Source organism: Onychostruthus taczanowskii, unplaced genomic scaffold, assembly GCF_017590055.1.
Source record: "Onychostruthus taczanowskii isolate IOZ18803 unplaced genomic scaffold, ASM1759005v1 scaffold10, whole genome shotgun sequence".
NCBI lineage: Eukaryota > Metazoa > Chordata > Aves > Passeriformes > Passeridae > Onychostruthus > Onychostruthus taczanowskii.
In genome coordinates, this window is record NW_024496526.1 from 140,496 (window position 1) to 159,904 (window position 19,409).

The 19,409-nt window shown below is 43.3% G+C and overlaps 1 pseudogene; it reads left to right on the forward strand.

Moving 5' to 3' along the window:
* The first annotated feature begins 5,835 nt into the window (after window positions 1–5,835).
* On the forward strand, window positions 5,836–19,195 carry LOC121338580 (annotated as a pseudogene).
* Window positions 19,196–19,409: the final 214 nt, after the last annotated feature.

Genomic DNA, 19,409 nt, shown 5'->3' on the forward strand with positions numbered 1-19,409 from the left:
CAATGCCCCTCCTGGTTTCATCAGCTCTTGAGGATGGGAATAGAATACATCTTAATATGGTAACCTCGGACATGCTGGTTTTCCTTATCTAGTCCTTTTGTTGTATTTTTGCTAAGGTTGAATAAGCCTTTTAAATTTTTTTAAGTGAGCAGTTATTTCTCACAATTAGTTTATACATTATTAAACATTCCTTTGAGTTTTTGATGTTCCAGGAACTCTTGTTTGGTTTTAACCTCTGACTTGTCTGCAGGACATTCTGTAGATCAGGTCCATATATTTTATTTCTTCCTGTAGTTCTGTCCTGTTGTTTCACACTCCCTGATAGCACAGAGTCAATAAATCTTTCCTGGATGCTTATGCTGTGTTTTTTGTCATTATCTTGTCACTTGGAGAGGCCAGTCCGCAGATGTAAGAAACAGAATAATTGATTTACACCATTCTCTGAGTTAGTTACATAAAAGTATTTTAGTCTCTATTTTAACATTTTGCTAAAGCCTACGATATATTTATCACACTACTAGTCATATGAACTATACAGTGCATATGTTAAAAAAGGGGCCACACTCCTGGTACACTCCCAGTACTAAAAGTGATTTCAGCATTTATTATAATAAAAAGGCCTAAAGCATGGGGTCCCGCAGGCTGAGCAGGAGTGCTCCTATCAAGGATGCTGCAGCACCGGCACTGCGTCTTCTTGAACAGTGATGTCCCCGATGTTCCAGATGGAGTGGCACAGATTCACTGGGTCAGAAGCCCCTTTTTATCCTATTTTTTGTCCCTTTGGATTGGTTTCTTTTTGGATCCTTCATTTGCATGAAGGTTGAAGGCACTTGATTGGCCCATTACAGTTCTGCCCAGGCTGGCTCATTTCACTTGAGAGGTGGTACACTTCACTTAAATGTGTTATGGTATGTTGAGTACCGTATTTCTTATAACTACCTTTTTAACCCCTTTTACCATAACCAAATTAACAGTACATGCTTAACAATTACCAGCTATGTTACAACAGTTTTTAACCTATTTTTGACACATACATAAACTGACAGATTATACTATTTTACTACAAAGTAGTAAAAAGTAAGTATAAGTTGTACCATATCAAAACACTTGTGATGCAAAAAGTTAATCTATGAATGCGAAAACCAGTATTATGTTATCATCTATAACATTTACAAGTGATTAGTCTTGTTTAAAAATACATGGACAGCAGGAACTACTTGTGCTTTCTTTCAATAAGGCAGTAGTATCTGAAGGGGTGACTGACAAGCTTTAGCTCCTGGGATAGGAGTGTATAAAATCTTTTTTAAAAGGTTTATCTCTGTCTAGAATAAGAACTGATTAGTGGCATTCCTATTTAAAAGTTTAAAAGGAATGTGTGATTTGGCTTCAAATTGTCAGGAAAATTAATGCACAAACACCAGAGGTTTATGTCCAAAAATGAGACAGAGTCCCGTAACTTTATACAAATACAGGGAGAGGTCATGGGGCATTTCCCCTGGGGTCTCTCAAATGTTTGGAGGACACAGCATCCTTTTTACTCTAATTTCCTGGCCATATGTCCCTCTTTCTTTCCCCTTGTCTGAGGTACTTGACAGGTACAGACTCTCTGAAACACCCAATGCCTGAAACACCTAATACGTAAGACCCTCTTCTAACGTATAACTCCCCTCCTTTGTCTTTTCCTTGTGTCACTCAGTGGAATTCTTTACAGAATTTATGGTTCTTCTCATTGTTTCTTTCATCTCTCAGTATTCAATTTGATTTATCAGCAGACCTACAGTTTGTTTGTAAAGACAAGTGCCTCATTCCTTTCAAAATAGTTTAATGAAGTTCATGACGCATTGCAGAAGCTTCTTCCATATTTGTTAAGGTCTGGAAAACCCATTGTGGTAGTTTTAAAAAGCCTCATTTTTCAAGTAATTTCTGAACTGTGACTGGTGACTGGTGCTTTGGCCAGGGAATATGTGTTATAGAGATTGTCAGCCTTCATTTTTAAATAGACAACATGCCATGTATCTTGGAAAGCCTTACCAGTATGTCCACCTTTAAAGTTTTAATTTTTAGTTTACAGCCACAGGGTGAAAGGAATTGACCAACAGTTAACTCATGTAACCATGAGTAAACTAGTAAGAGTCAGCAAATATTAATCACAAGCCTAAGAAGCAGGATGTGCCTTAACTTTGTTAAGATAAGAGAAATAGAACATGCCTTGTCAAGATAAAAGGAACAAAACCTGTTGAAACCGGCATGGAAAACGTGTAACCAGCCAGCAAAGGACTGCACATGCTTCAGAAACGTGAAAAGTGCAAAGTGAGGAAGACTGCCAGTCTTTGTCAGAACAACCCCTGAGGAAGACCCAGAGCCTTCTTCAATGCCACCAAGTAAAGCAAACACCCACCTCCCTGAGTCAGTTTCTGAGGTGTCTCTCAGCTCAGCATTGGAGTGAAACAGGAGCATCTCAAATCAGACATCGTCCTTGTTAGGGACTCAAAGACCACAGACTCTGCTATTTCTGTTTGTTCTGTTCTTGTCTGACTGCAGACTCCATGTAGTTTTCTACATTATTATAGAGTTTTATTAATTAATTGGGCTGAAAAAAAAGAGATAAAACTATGGGTTGGATACATTCACAACCAGGAAATTTTTGTATAGAGTAGCTGTGTCCATCTGAGCACTCCATCATCGTTTGGCAAACAATACTCTCATAAGTCAAAATGTAACTAATGGCTTCAGTGTGGCATGTTGCTTTCTCTAACCAACAGAGAAACAGGTGCATATGCTGGTTTGTTCCTTGTAATCCTTTATATTGCTGCAGTGTAGTAAGTGGCACTGGTATAAGTGTGCACAATAAACAAAATAAAAACATGTTCAACCAGGCAAAACTGTGAAAATACCAAGTGGGATCTCAGGCTGCTGCTCCCTGTTCAACACTAATGGTGCATCAAGGAGGTGTTTGGAAGTTTCTGGCGGCACTGTACCAATGCCTCAGTGTGCAGAGAATGGGGAAGGGAAGGGAAGGGAAGGGGAAAGAGATATGGAAGCAGAAGAGGAAGGGAAGTCAGCCTTATAGGGAAGGCTCGGGAGAGGTTCTGTTTAGTGTTCATAAAACATTAATGAAAGCAACTTTTATTCTGGGTGAAACTCCTGAGATTCACAAAGATGGATTTCTGCATCCCTGAAAGCAACTCCAACTCTTTCTTCATACTCTTATTTTATTTAAGTTCTTTAAAGAACATAAGAAAGCAGAGGTGAATTCACTATAAGCAGTGTGATTCTGTATTTTAAATGTTTCAGATAGTTATATTTTTTACAACATTTTGCTCCAAACACAGATTTATAAATTTTGCTGTAACTTTTTTTAATAATCTGATTTGATGAATGTTGAAGTGCCTTGCTCATTGCTGTGCTGAGGTGGTTTGGCAACAGAAAAGTTATTTTCTCCTCTGCCTCTCTTTAGTATGTTTCAGTAGCATTTTCTGGATATTAAAAATGTCATATTTGCCTAAAGCAAATGTCTTTTTGCCACAGTCCCCCACATTAGCACATATCCAGTTACTGTCCACCTTTTGATCTGTAACAATAAACTGCTGGACATGTGCAGTACCTACTTTGTCCCCAGCACTCACAGCTGAAGGTCCCCTGAGAGCTCTGTCATGTATCAGGAAATGATTGTTGAGTGGTGCAGCATTCCCTTCTAATGGCATTGTGCTAATTGTGCTAATTGTCAAACCGTAAGTGAAGGGGGATCTACCCCCAGTAACTGTAGGATAGAGGTCCTTCTTCCAGCTCTGTATTCCACTAATTCTCATTGCTGTGTTATTGATATCAAAGTGTGCTTTTCAGGGAAGATGATAATCACATTCACAGTGGATATAAACATCACAAGGGCATGCAAAAGTGCGAGTTCAGGGTTGGTTTCTTTCTATTAACTTGCATGCAAGCTTTATCAGTTTTTTTTCATGCATATTTAAACAATGAGTAGACCTTGAACTGAAGGTAAACAAGATTTCCTGAATAAGGCCAAGATGTTCTAGCCTGCCAATCTTACACATTTTACTCCGTGCCCTATACAGTATAGAGTGGACAGAAAAAGCAAGCTATGTTATACATAATCTGTAGCCTCAGCTAGAACAGGTATCTCATGTTAAACTAAGAAAGAGCTAAAAAGTGTAGTAAAATGTGCAGAGGCTCATGGTAAGCCCAGAAATGCTGGCTGCTTCTAAAATGTTTTATAATAGCCCTTCTGCACCCAATACCCACTCTCACTGCATTCCATCCAGTGAGAGACAGAAAGATGAACAGAGTAGGATGGAAGACAGCCAATGTCACTTTTGTGCATACGTTCAGTACCCGCATGCTTCTTTCTTTCCCCTGTCCTGGACTCCAAGCCCAGCCCCACTTTTCCTGCTGTGCTCTCACCTTACAAGCTGCAGGGGCAGACAGGCCTGTCTGGGGACAATTTCTTCAGGCAGGAAGGTGCAGCTGCACACACCTTAGTGGCTCAGAAATTTACAGCAACATCCCCATTTATCTCCATTTCTTTGTATAAAGCAATGTGTCTCGGACTAGAGACAAGTTTAAGAGAAAATGCTCTGGAATGAATGTTTCCTCTGAAGAAAAGGGATTTAGCAATCTCTTCTTGCAGATAAGAAATTAATGTTAATGGATGAAAGTGGGAAAAGCCAGCCATTCATTGACAAATCAAGTGTCCACACTGCACAGGAAAAAAGTGAATAAATGCTAGATATTGTGAAAAATGCGTATTTTGCGATTGTTTTTTCGTGAATATTAAAATTAATATTATATGTGTTATGTTAGAAAGTTGTGCTGTATTAATTTTCTTAAGTAGTGTGTTAAATATAGTTTTAAGTTAAACATAATGTTAAAATAGAAACTATGCTATGTAAGATACTTTTTTTAAAGAGTGGACTGGCACCGAGATAGCAGCCACAGGACACCTAACTCTTTCAGAGAAAAAGAATTTATTGCTCTTATCAGAAGAAACAAACTTCTTTCTGCCTCTCTCAGTCCTGAAGATGCTGTTAGGATTAAGAGGAAGAAGTTGACACTGACCAGACAGAATTCTTTGTTTGAGTGGAATTTATGCATCATGTATGAGGTGTATGAATATGCAACAGGCTGTTGCTTTTAAGGGTTAATCCTCTGTTAATGTGTGTGCTTTTTCGGGCTTATTTTGCCCAGAAAGAGGTACCCAGCCTGTCCATAACTCATAACTCTTTGTTGGGGGGGGAAACCACCACCAAACCCCCCCCCAAACAACCAACAGCTGACCTCATGGTGGGGAGGATAGAGAAAAATGGCAACGGCTTTTGTCTCAGGGAAGGAAAAAAACAACAAGTTCATGCAGCAGCTCGGGAAAAAAAACCATATGGGAACCTGGTGCATCTCTGGTCTGCTCTTTAGAGCACAGGAAGCTGGTGGATTTCGGGCCCTTTCGTTCACTGGATCGGCTTTCCTGAGGTCTGGGACCGGCCGCTCAGCTCCTCCGCTTCTCCCCTCAGTAATCCTCTTTGAGCAAACTAAACCGAACAGTTCAGGAGAAAAAAAAAATGCTGCTGAGGGATTGTTGCCACAGTCTCCAAGGCCAGGACACGGAAAAAACTTTTCTGCCTAGGCTAACAAAAAATCCAAGCTAGCTAAGGAACAAAACGAGCCCACTCTTCTCAGCACCACGGACGCCTGGGGAGCGAGGTTTGGGAAAAGCCGTGCAGGAGCCCCAAAGCCCCCGCTCCCCGGGACAAGCCTTAGAGCTACAGCAACCACTTCTGGGCCCAGAGCAGACGGTCAGGGGATAGAAAACCACCCCAAGACACAATGTATGAAGGAGATCAGACTCTAGCAGAGACACCAGAAACCTCAGCTGCACCTAAAAGAGACTTTCAGAACAAATTTCAGGTGACAGACAGATGCTCAGGTATGGCTGTTACGCTTTTGCCAAGAATGACACAAGAACAGACGAACAACCCAAATGCAAGAGAAGAAAAGAAGGCTTTATTACAAAAGAATCTTCATTTTTATAGACTGATACGATACATTCCACTTGATTAGCTAGTTAATAATTGTTAGAAATATGGTTAGTAATTCATGGAAATAAAAGATGTATAAAATATATATGTATGAAACAAACTGTTGGTACATAGGGAAAGAAGGGGGGGGGAGAAATTTCATCCCCAGGATGGCAAAACCTCGGCAGATGGTCCCTGTCATGGCTTGTGTCTGGCACCATACCGCAAGTGGCTCTAAAGGCTCTGCCTCTGATAAATCCCCATACCGAGGCAGTTCCCCACTCCTGGCATGGTGCTGGAATTCTAAGAGCTAGCCCAGGCTCCGGTAGCCATGGCAATGTTCTTCTGGGGGATTATCAGCCAGCCCTATATGATGCACTTCAATTTGTTAAGAATAATTTATATGTCACCCTTGAGCCAAGAATGACACAAGAACAGATGAGAGACCCTCTTTTTGCAAGAGGCAAAAAGAAGGCTTTATTACAAAGGATTCTTTGGTTTTTATAGACTGATACAATACATTCCATTTGATTAGCTAGTTAATAAAAAACATCTTTCTCACACACCAGCCTCGAGAAGAACAAGAAAACAAAGTGGGAAAACACCACCTGCAGACTGTTTATACTAATAAGTTATCACATTCTTAAAACTTCCTAAAAATTCTCACAAGCCACTGTGGGAAACGATTGTCGTTTCTCTCTCCCTGACCCGCTGGCATCCACATACGGCAATAGAGGGTGCAGGACAAGTACCAAAGAGTCAAGTTGCCTTTATTAGAGGCTCAGCAAAAAGGGAAATATGACAAGAATAAAGAATATCATTAACTAACAGGTTTGCTTAACTCAGTGCCATAGTAAATCCATAGTGAGTTTGTGTCTGTGCTGAACCTGTGGGAGGGATGGTCTCTTAGCTAGCTGGGATGATCTGCAGCAAGTGGAGCAGCACTGCCAGGGAAGGGGATTATTAATTACATGAAAGAGAGCTCTCACAGCAGCAGGACGTTACAGGACAAAAAGAACAGCTCATCCCTCAGACACTGAAGTGCACAAACACACACCAGCACAGGCTTTCCTGCCACTGTGAACTCTTCTCCTTCCTGCTATTTGTTGCATGCTTTGGGATTTTTCTCCCTTTCAGCCTCGATGTCAGCAGCACATATCACCGACAAGCCTCTGACAGCAGCAGCAGTGAAGAGAGATCTGGCAGCAGAGTATCCCTTGGGGACCCTGCGAGGAGACATGGACTGGTCAGTGAGAATAACACACAGCCATTAGAAGGAGATGGCAAAGGATGTTGAACTACTACATAATAATCCTCCTGCTGCCTCTGTTTTCAGAGGAAACACACATTTTATTGCAAAATTAAGTATAATGCCTGAAAAAATAAAATCCCTCTCCTGCCTGAAAATGTTATCTATACTACAACTGTACTTTAACCTGACTATTCATGACAGAAGAGAATTTTTCTTTTCAAAAAGGTTTAATACATGTTGTTAGGGGTATAGTTAGTAATTCATGCAGATAAAATATAGGCTTCTATGAAGTACATGAACCAAACTGGCTGTACAAAGGGAGGGGGCTAGGAGTTTCATTCTCAGGATGGTGAAACCGTGGCAGACTGGCAAGGAGATACCATGACATTTACATAGGAAGGAAACCTGGGCTGCACAGGTTGCTCACGGTGGCAGTATCCAGAGACCCAGAGATGATGGCCCGCAGAGATACCCATCTGAGACAACCAGGGCATCAACACCTGCCACCTGAACACAGGATTCCAGGAATCGGGGAGAAACATTAATCTATTCCTGGACGAAGGCTTTGTGCAGTGCAGACTGAAGAAAAGAACCAACTTGAATATGAAGAACTCTGAAAAGAGACAAAGAGACTCTGCCACGGGCGAAATAAAGAGTATAAGAATCGTTCCCTCGGAGCAGCCGGTGTGGACCAGGGGGATTTGGTGCAATGGAGGCCAAATCCATGTTCACCCAGCCTCTCTCCCGGGGGTGTTACGCTGTCAGTTTGATTGTTGGCTGTCGGGACTGTATCACAGTTGCGAATAAATTCTTTTTGTTTTTATTAGAATTGGGCATATTTCATTTCTACCTATAACATATGTCACAAACCAAATCGTGCTGTTTTCTCTCACATAAAGCAATCACTTGGAAACAGAATGCAAATAATGATATATGCTTCAATAAGTTAAATGTTAAAGGACTGTTCAGAACAGTACTTTGACTTGAGGAATCCCTGAGACTGAGATCTTGTTGATAGAAAATCCAGATAAGCAAGAGGAAGCATATACCAGGAGAGATTGCCTGTTTTCAGACAGAAAATTAAATCTATTAAATCAGAAAAAAAACTGGCACAAGAAGGTCAGTAGCAGGAGGATACTACTTCCAGTGAGCTTTCCGTAAAACTTACATTAAAATTACGATTATCTGCAAAAGTTTTTATGAGAGGACTAAAACCAGGACTTCCAAGAGTTCTGGAAAATAACAAAAGTGCTACTGTTTTGCAATAAATTTACAGCCATGGCAAAATGTTATGATGATACATTTATGGATGCAAAAGTGAAGGAATGAGGTAATAGTTCAAATGAAAATCAGAATGATTGAGCATCTATAAATTCAAGTTAATTATTAAAATGAATGAGATTTGACAGAACATAAGAGGCCCAATAGCCAGGAGACAATACTAATCTCGCAGATATACTAACAAGGTTGTCCTGGATAGCCAAGCAAATTGAATTCTATTTGCCATCTGTATAGCAGTTGTCTTCTGTTAAGTGGGCAGTTTTCCTTATCTCTTCCACAACCCCTCCTCCCTCTGGGGAGACACCTGCTGATAACAGGCCATTGAATGCCACTGATAAGAACTACAGCATCCCCTTGTGAGATGCTCTGCCCAGAGGAAGGAGCCAAGCATTCCACCCAGATATAATCTGGAGATTCTGCAACAATAACACAGCTTCTCCGCTGGATTTCCCAGATGAACAGCAGCTGCCTCTTCTTCCAGTGGATCTTCAGAGGAAGACTGGACCTTTCTACAGTATCCCAATCCACACCTGACACTCCAGGAGAACTGCAGCAACCATTCCAATGGGACTGCTACCAGCAGCCTGACCAACAGGGTGTCAGGCTGTGTTCTGACTCTGTCAGTGTTGTTTTGCTTTACTGCTTTGTTTATTTTATCTTCTTATTTTCTTCCCTAATAAAGAACTGTTATTCCTGCTTCCATATTTTTGCCCGAGAGCCCCTTAATTTAAAATTTATAGCAATTCGGAGGGAGGCAGTTGACATTTTTCCATTTCAGAGGAGGCTCCTGCCTTCCTTAGCAGACACCTGTCTTTCCAAACCAAGACAAAGGTAGAACCTAAGGCAAATCTTGAGTAAACCAGCTTCTGACAAACATGCTCCAGGATTTACAAGCCATCATGGATCCTCCTCCTCGTCAAAGGGTTTCTTCAAGGATCGTTTCCATACATTGTGTTCAGAATCTCCATCTTACTTGTCAGCTAATTGATTTTTCTTATCAAATATTAGTCTCCTTCCTTGAAGCAATAATGGAAGAAGAACGCTAGTCCTTTATCTGGTTTGGTCTGGTTCTTGTGCCATAATTGCTGTAAGTAGATGAGGTTTCTGATGCACTGTTGCTTCTTCGGTTTTAATTTTTTTGCTCTCCTTCCTCTATTTCCCATGCAAAAGCCCACACCTCATCTACTCCCTAAGGTTTGTTACTACATACAGGATGGTAATAGCAACACTCTGCCCAGCTGGGGCAGGGAAGGGTGAGTGAGCATCTTTCATGGGTGCCTGGCATTTGGCCAGCGTCAAACCACAGCAGTAGTTAATGTTATTAAATCATGCCAGATCTACCAGTTTCCTACTCTTCAGCAAATGCTTTAGAACTATGAATTAATGCAGACTAATGCTAAGTTTCATATGTACATGTTGCTTAAGACTTAATACTATGGAATGAGGAGACAGATCAAGATGAACTACAGCCAAGAAACTAAGGGATCAGATAAAGCTGATGGTGCAGTCTCCTGGCTTTGCTTCTGGACTGAAATGTGTATAAAAGTGCTGAGCTCCTGCTGCCACTGCCACAAGAATGGAAAGGGAAGCTATGCTGTGCCAATGGCCAGTCATTCCCATTTGACAAGGGCTGGCTTTCGGGGAGAAGACACAAGCCCCCTCATGGCTGACTGGTCATGGAAGTGGGAACTGAGCAGAAGAAATGAAATCTAGCAGGGAAGAACTTCATGTTTAAAGGCATACATGAGTTTTTGTCTGTATCTACACCTCACAAATGCTTTGTGGCTTGTACAGAACTTGACCTCGATGGAACTCACCATAACAGCATCAGGTGTAATGGCACAGTGGACTGAGTGGAAGGCTTGTGAATAAGCCCAGCTCAGTAAAACCTGCTGTATGTGATCTATGCTTGAATGTGAGTCACTTTGCTCTAGCTTTGGGAGTGGGTGTTTTGGTAGTTGCTTCCAGGCAGTGAGATGCACATTTCTGTTCTGGTTTTCTCCAGAAATGTGGCGGTGGTTATTCTGGCTGGATTCCTGATTGATAAACTGGGAAATTGCTGTCAGTTCTGGGATTCAATTAATTTATTCTTGTACTGAAGTGGGATGTTAGGCTGCCCTTTCAACGCATTCAAATAATTCAAAGGAATGATTAAAGATTCCACTGTAGTAACACCACAGAGGTGTGAAGGGTAAGGACAGTTCTGTGTGTGGGTGTGATGGTCAGCTGAGCAACTGAGACATTCACCCTTTGACCACTGACTTACCCTGAATTGACACAGCATGGCAGTAATCACACCTTTTGCTGCCACAGACGTGACAGAGACTAGTATTACATGTTTTTGATGGGACAAACTGATAAAGCAGGATTCTGCTCTGAACTCTGGCATTTGCTCTGGTGTTTGATAAAAGCTACAACCCAGCAGTCCCAGCAAATGCAGTCATACTTTGTGTATCTCATTCTGCTGTGACTTAGGTTGCAAATGCAAGATGTGGCTGGGGGTGTGTATTCTATTGCCACCTGTCAGAGGTGGGGCAGTTACCTTCTGTTAATTGGGCCGCCTGTTAAAACCAGGTGGGGCAGTTTTCTTTATCTCTTCCAGACCCACCCACCATCCAAGAGATCTCTTCTGTTAACGGGGCCATTGAGTGTCACTGCGTGGCTGATAAAATTCCATCATCCCATGGGGAGATGCTCCGCCCAGGGGAGGAGCCAAGCATTCCTACCTGGATATACTCTGAGATTTGGAACACCACAGCCAGCCTTTTCCCACTGCATTCCCAGAGAAGCAGGGTTTTTTCCCCACTGGATTCCCAGAAGACCAGGCCCATCTCCAGCAGCCCTGGAGCTTCAGAGGAAAACTCCACCCTTCTCCAGGATCACTGCTTCCACAGAACCACCCCTGGCACTGCAGGAGGGCTGAGCCACCTGCAATGGGACTGTGCCACCACCCTGACCCACAGGGGTGTCAGGTCCTGTTCTCACTCTGTCAGCGTTTTTTTGTATTACTGCATTTTTATTTTTCCTAATACAGAACTGTTGTTCCTACTCCCATATCTTTGCCTGAGTGCCCTTAATTTTAAAATTATTCAGAGGGAGGGGGTTGACATTTTCCATGTCAGGGGAGGCTCCTGCCTTCCTTAGCAGACACCTGTCTTTTCAAACCAAGACATGCTGTTAAAAAGGGAGTCGGGGATGATTCTTTTTCATAGATTTCTCAGACTTAAATAAAGCGCAAACGGGACAGTATTATATCTGAGAACCGTTTATTGGTAAAGGAGAGTTTCTACAGAAGGAGACAGAAACGCGAGCAGAGAGGGAAAAAGAGAGAGAATCAGAAGACAGGGACAGTGTTACCGTAAGAACCCCGGCGCTCTGTCAGCATCAGCATGGCAATTGGTGTTGCGTGTTGCCAGCCACGGCGAGCTGCGTGGCTCCAGTGGGGGCTCGGCGTGGCTTCCAAAGCGGCACGGTGCCTCCGGCGCCGGCTGCGAGCCGCAGCGAGCCTTGGCAGCTCTGGTGGGTGGCTGGGTGCCAGCCGGCCACGGGCGGGTCGCTCCGGCTCGGCGCAGCGGCGGCCGGGGCTGCTGGCTGGACGGCTCCTGCTTCGCTGGGGAGGCAGCGGAGCACGGGGTCGTCGTGGCGATGAGCCGGTTCGCGGAAATGGTGAAACAGGGCAAAGCAGGTGTGGACAGGAAAGCAGGACCACCAGGACGGAAAACCGAGCGGGGCAGGGAGCCAAACCGACCCTACAGGCGAGCCCCCGGTTCCTCCAAGAAACCCAAAGAATAATGGCTCTCGTTGTGTCGCAGTTAACTGCTTTTATCCGCTAAAGCTCCTCCCATAGTCCGATTTCCTGGGCATTCTTCCCAGGCATCCGGGCATTTGTCCCACCGGCAAGCGTGGGGGAGGGCGGTGTCGCTCACAGCCCGATCGTGGAAGCTTCATCCGCCGTGAGTGGCTGCTAGGCAAAGCCTTCCCGGGACAGCGCACGTACAGCCCTTATAGGAATCTTCCATATAATGTGTAAAATACGTTGAGTCATAAATAAAAATCAGATTAGTCCCTCTCACTCGGTATCGCAGAGGTAAATTGTCGCCCTGATTTTGTAAGACTTTGTTAAGCCTTCTGATGTTTGCATTCTTTCAACAAACTTTCTCACACACAGTTCTGTAAATAACCTATGTTTTGCATTCTTTCATGGAGGTGGAGAGAATTGATGGACCCTTGGTCTGTCCAGTGGCATTGGAGAGGTGGCACTGTCACCCTCCAATCCACTGTCACCTTTAGGAAACTATAAATGTTGGAGTCAGAAAATAAAGTTCCTCTTTTTCTTCCTTTTTGTTCCCCTCGAGAGCAGCAGTGTCTGTGTCATCATTTCGTGCCGTATCACAACAGTAAATGTCTTGGGAGAGAGAGGCACAGCAGTCATGTTCTCTAGGTCATAGCCTGCAATGGAGCTCAGGGCAGAGTCAGAGACTACAGAGTTCTCTTGAGAGTCTCCTGCCACTTACCTGCCTCTCTAACCTCCCACCACTGATAATATCATTATTTTGATGATTGCCAAGTCATTTTATAAAGAGACCAGTCTTTAAAAATTGAAAGAGGAGAGTAAACTGATGCGGTTTATTGGTGTGTTTTGAGGTTGTTCTTTAGCTTTTTAATACAGAATGCCTTTGGCCTGACTTAAGCATGTCTGTTGAGGTTTGTGCATTTTTATTGTTTCTTCCTAGCTGGCGTTTTTGCTTTCTCTTTTGTCACTGTGCTGGGATCCCCCATCTTTGCTTTAGGCTTACACTTCAAGGGCTTGCCATACCTCCTCCCAATGATGTTAATGGCTCTTTGGTTCTGGGAATGGGTCACTTAGTAGTAAGGAATTCACATTCATACATTTTCATATTTACATCTCACAAAAGGGTCATGATACGTTTTTGCCTTCTAGAACCTTGTCTTACCAGTTGGCTTCACCTGCCTTTCCCCAGCGACTTGTGCTGTTGGCAGATTACTGCTCCTTGATGTAAGGCGTGCTGAAATGTTTAAGTCTTCCCCTCTAACAAGTTTGTCCTTCTCTCAAAGGACACTCCTTCTCTTGAAAGGGTGGGCACTGACATGTGATTTCTCTGGCCTTGAAATTATTTTTGCTTGCCTTATAGGACAGATGAGTTCACCTCCCATGCCCCTGCATAATTTAGTACATTTTTGAATGGACTGTGAGGCTAGCACATACCTTCTCTGGCAACACGCCTCCTCTTGGCATGTGTAGAATGGCTTCCAGTCTGAGCTCTCCAGCTTGAGAGAGATGTTGCTTCTGCACCATGCTGTTGGTCAAGCCTGTCTGTTCAAGAGAGGATTTTTCTCTTCTGTAAGTTGTGCAAAATCGTTATCACAACTTTCTGGTTCAAGGGGAAGGAGCTGGCACTGACATTTGGATTGACTCTGTCTTTCTCCCGTCTTGGGAATGTCCTGAATTTCTTCTTCACCCAGCAGTTTGAGACAAAGTTTGGAATGCAGTGGTCACTCTAGGGAGGTTTTGTGTTTTCTAGACCCAGGCCAGTTTGTTTTGTCCAAAGATTAAAAGAACCTGAAAGAGGTAGTGAGGTAAGCAGGAAGTGGCACATATTTTCCAGTTTTTACTGTTGCTTTCTGTGTGCAATGAGTGCTGTTTTCTGCACTGATGCCAGAAAACCTGCTCTGACTGTCTAGTGTCAGCCTGACAGTTTTGTTTTCTTGACATATTTTAATGGCTGCAGTCACAGATAGTCAGTTCTTAATATAGGAGTACTCCCATGGAATAGAAACTTTAGAGTGAAAGAGACAGGAATGAAATGTGTTTGTTACTTTGTACTGTGGCCAGCAGAACCTGCTGATTCTGCAGCAGTGTCTGTACTCGTCCCAGCAGAAGATCTCTTGCACATGGCTGACTGAAACCACATGTTTAAATTACTGTGAGAAGAAGAACCTGAATTGCACATTTCTTAGTGTGAATCATTTCTAGGGCTTATATCTTTTGAAGATTTGAGCTTCTCTCCTCTTTGTGTGCAGTGAGACAAGATCTGTCTCAAGTGGAAGGAAAGGGTTAAACAACACATGAGTAGTCTACTGGAATGGTGATGTTAGGGAGACTTGCTTCAGTGATTATAGAAAAGTGTTATTTACAAAACAAGGCAGGATAAGCCATCATCCACAGCAAAGAGATTAATCTCTTGCAGAAGTTGAAACTGATTAATCTCCTCTGATTCCAGGTCTCCGAGAGAAAGCTGTAGTGGGCATGGGGCGTCACATCCTGCCTGACATTTAGTTTTGTGCTCAGACAGCATTTGCAAGTACAGCACAGTGACTTCTGTCAATACTTCTGTGTCAATACTTCTGTCAGTGAAGGGGTCAATACATCAGACAAAGTGTGCATTCATCTCAGAAGCTGTTTTGGCTCTTTGGAAAACAAAATGTGTACAGAACTCCTTCTGAGAAACATATCTGCAGCAGATGACCACTGTAAAACCTACTTTGGCATAGGCAGCGTAACCAGACTCACCACTCTGGAGCTGCTTGTCTCACAGACCAGATGCTGGGGTAACTGCACCAGGTCACACCAATGAAGAGGCACAGCCTGGCTTCCTTTACAGCTGTGATATGCCACCCCTGCTCTGGGGACCAGGGAAGTTTCCCAATGCTTTTATCTTGGGTTTATTGCACAGTTCTGCTGCAGGTCAGGAGCATTCTAGCCACAGGCCAGCTGAGCTCTGCCTGAGCGGCTCTGGTGGCTTTCGCCTCGCTGGCCTCAGGCAGTGCTGCAGCCATGGGAGCCCAGTGGGCAGAGATCAGGGATTGTGACAGGGTGGTGCAAGCTGAAGGGTCCTACTCTGTTTTAACACAATCCAGGCTTAGGAGTCATGGAAAATTCAGCATTTTACATGCAGAGGGTTTTGTCATTCAGTGTCCCACTCCCAGGAATTTCCAACACCTCTTGTTTTTCCCAGGGAGCTTGCTCTGTGTGCTGGGGTTTGTTTCTGCCATCACAGTCAGTGTACTTGATAAAGTGGGTAGCTGGGCTTGGATGGTGTTATCCAGCAAGAAACCAAAAAAGTGGTACGTGGTTTTTTTCCATCTTTGTCCTGGAAATCCCAGATGCAGGAGCACTGCCACCGGACTGTAGGGAAGGCTGCAGCAACAGGAGCCAGTCCTGGTCAGAAGAGGGCATTCGCACCCCTCGGTTCAACCCTGCAGAGCAGTGCTGGAGAGATCGCATCTCTGAGCACCACCCAAGAGTTCCCTGCCTAGAGCCTTCCAGAGAGCTCAGGCAGCACTCACAATGGCAGTAGCCTTCTGAGCCAGTTACTTTCTCACTGTAGGTGGCTCAGAGGAGCATTCTGTACTAGCTGGTAGCCTCCCTCTGAATTGCTTTCTGGCTCACAGGATCTAGGATAGGAAATAGCTAATCTGGGCATTCTCTTGCCAGCCCTTATCTTCAATGACTCCTTGCATTCTAGCTAGGAACAAGCATTACGAGCAACTTCGGTCTGCAATTCTTATGGACCTTGATCTATTAGATGGCTTCTTTCTCATGACAGTACTCTCAACAGGTTTCTGTAGTTGTGTTGTGACTCCTGTTTATACTGTACCTTTCTGCTGTGTTTCACTTAAGGATGTGCAGTGGACTCTTAACAGAGCCTGCTCAAAACAGTCTCTTGCAGCCAGAACCTTTATAAAAATAAGAAAGCTTTTTTGTTTTCTTTACTGGATAGTGCTACAGAAGGAATGTTTTAGAGTCAGTACATCTCAAATTTGACTTGAGGTCTATGAGCTGCGTTTTATTTCCCTTTAACCTGCCATTATTTCTTAAATCTCTTGTGCCCTTCAGTGGCTTGCAGAAAGTGACACTGGTGTCAAGCTGGGCTATTTTCTTGGGGAGTGAGGGCACATCTTCTCTTTGCAGTAGATCCAGGACATACAGCACCTTCCCCTTCCCTACTGGCTCCTGGTCTTCACCATCACGTTCTCCTACAACTGCATCTTCCCCTTTGTGGCAGACACCAGGTACTGTTCTGTGGCTGTGGCCACTGACTGACATGCGTTGACAGAGCCTTGCAGGCCCCTATTTTGGAGGGAGTAGGAAATGCAGGGGTAATAGACTTGTTCCTTCCACTTGTGAAATGTGGAGAAACATGCCTTTGACACCTAAAGGTTTGAGGGTTCTTTGACCTTTCTTTCCCTTCACAGATGAGAGAAGCTTCTGAAAGACTGCAAAAATATCTTGAAGGAAAATGATTCATCTAATATTTAAAGCTTCAAACACTGCCAAAGGAGGATCAGAAGGATTTGGGAGAGGGGGAAGAAATACTCCATTTTAAAAACAGCCCATAGACTTTTCACCTTTGTGACAGACCAGTAAAGTGGGTGTCTCCTGAGCTGGGTGGGGTGTCAACATCACAGCCCTGGGGCAGCTCTGCCCTGCAGCTGCTGCACTCTGCTGTGTTGGAATATAACTGGGCTTGCTCAGCCTGGGTTTGTAGAAGACGAAGCCTTTGAATCTGGTGAAAGCTTCAGACTTCCTTTTTAATTCCTGCCTTTGCTTAAAAGAAAGAAGCAACCTGACTATCTAAATTGAGACTCCTGCTTCTGTTCTGGGGCTCTGCCACAGACTTCTTTTGCTGCTTTGTTGCACTTTGTGGATGATGTAGCAGCTTCTGTCACATTATGAGAATGAACTTTTGTATTAGGTAAGGCCTGCAGTAAAATAAATAAAAATAAATAAAATTGTTGGTAGTATTTCATTAGTGATTTGAAAAAGGCCACTGTGAAATCAGGAGGGAAGAAATGTCATCAGCATGACAACTGATGGGAAGCAGCCATATAGACAGCCAAATCAAATTTAAGTAGATACAAGTTCCTTAAATAAACCTCTGTGAAAGCTGTTAACTGAATGACTGTAAATTCGATAAAGAATTTGAGGAAGTTTAATGAAACTTTTGCATGTCCCTAACAAAACTGAAAGGCTGGTTTTGACAGGGTTTTTTTTTTGGGGGGGGGGGGGGTTGGGGTTTTTTGGGGGTTTTTTTTTTTTTTTTTTTTTTTTTTTTTTTTTTTTTTTTTTTTTTTTTTTTTTTTTTTTTTTTTTTTTTTTTTTTTTTTTTTTTGGTTGGTTGGTTGGGGGTTTTTTGCTTGTTTTTGGTTTTGGGTTTTTTTGGTTTTTTTTGTTTTTTTTTTTTCTGTAACCAGATCTTCTTAAAGGAATTTCCTGGACACTTCCTAGTACTTCTCAAATGCAGATGTTCAATATAAATTTTTCTTGCTGCTAGATTATTTTTAAACCATGGTCCTGCCCCTCAGCATTCATCCCCTTGAACTGATAAGGCTTTTAGCCTCTTAAAAAAGGATGTCAAAACTTCACCCATGTAGTATGGACATGCAACAACACACTGCTGCTGTGAGCTGTGCTGATATAGGAAACACATGCTCCACTTTAACCTGCAGTTTCACTCTGCACTTGCAGAAGTGTCTTGAAAGTGTCTGAAAATACCAGCTCCTCTGTGGTGGGCATTAATTAAAAAGAAAGTAAACCATCAAAGGCTTGGCACTACACACCAGACAGAATCAAGCTTGTAAACAAGTCCTCTCATTCAAACCCTGCCTGCCCATATGCTTGTGCTCAAATTTACTTTCTATCAAAATAACCAGATCAAGAATACTAATTATTTTATTTTCTTGGCTTCATTTTATTTTTAGCAAGTTTACCCAGGATAAATATTCTGGTTAAAATCAGCAGGCAGCTGCTTACATTTTTGGGGAAGTATATGAAAGCTCCCTCATTCTCTCTGCAGCAGTTGGCATATTAATTGTGAGTACCCAAAACATGAAGCACTTGCTGATAACTGGTTCCTGATTTTTTGAAATGTCTGCTACAGCCCCCTCAAACAGAATTTCACCTGTTGTGGCTGAACAAGGAGTCCTTTATATCCTTGCAAACTGCAAGATGCACCTTAACCTGACTTAAATTACAAGTAACATTTGCTGGTTTTTACCTCTGTCCTGTAATTGTACTACAGTAGCATCAACCCACGGTATATGGCTGTGTGTTTTGGGAAGTCTGAGACGGAGACAGAAATATAAAGGACTGGGATAAGCTTTGCAAGTAGATGGGAAAAGACAATCTGCATGCAATCAGGCCCTGTTTTGTCAAACAGCTTCCGTTCCTTATTTCCGTAATTATCATGGTATAATGATGTTTTCCCTTCCCCTTTCTTAAAACCTGGGGTTTCACTTGAGTACCGGACACCTAGTAACACTTCAGTCTCAGTTCAGAGTATGCAAGAGGTAGAACAGCTGGTCTGCTACACTGCCAACAGCCAGGAAATGCCGTGTCACTGCCACTCCCCCAGCTCACTTTGCATAGCCCCGTGTGCCACTAGGATCCGTGGGAAGCAGGGTCCCCTGGAAGAGGCTTTCTGTTCATTCCCTTCACCACGACTGTGTTGGACTGAGAGGTGTCCTTCCTGTTGTCTGTGCCGTGCTGACTCTGCCAGTCTTCACTCTCCTGGCATTCACACCTGTGCCCCTGCTGGTCTCTACCATCTGCCTGGGGATCACTTACTCCTTTGCTACTGTGAGTTCTCAACTGTAGCTGGGTGTATTGTGGCTACACTCCTACATCTGGATGGCATATTACTGCTGCCCTGGTTTCCTGATGAGCAGGTTTCACAGCCACAGTTTGAAGTCACTGGCTCTGCAAGCCTGACATCTTTGCTTAGTAAACAAATAACCCTAAAGAATCAACATGGAGCAGAAGGCAGAGCACAGAGCAAACAGGGTTTGAACATCTCCATGGATGGAGACTCTGCAGCGTTTCTGGGCCA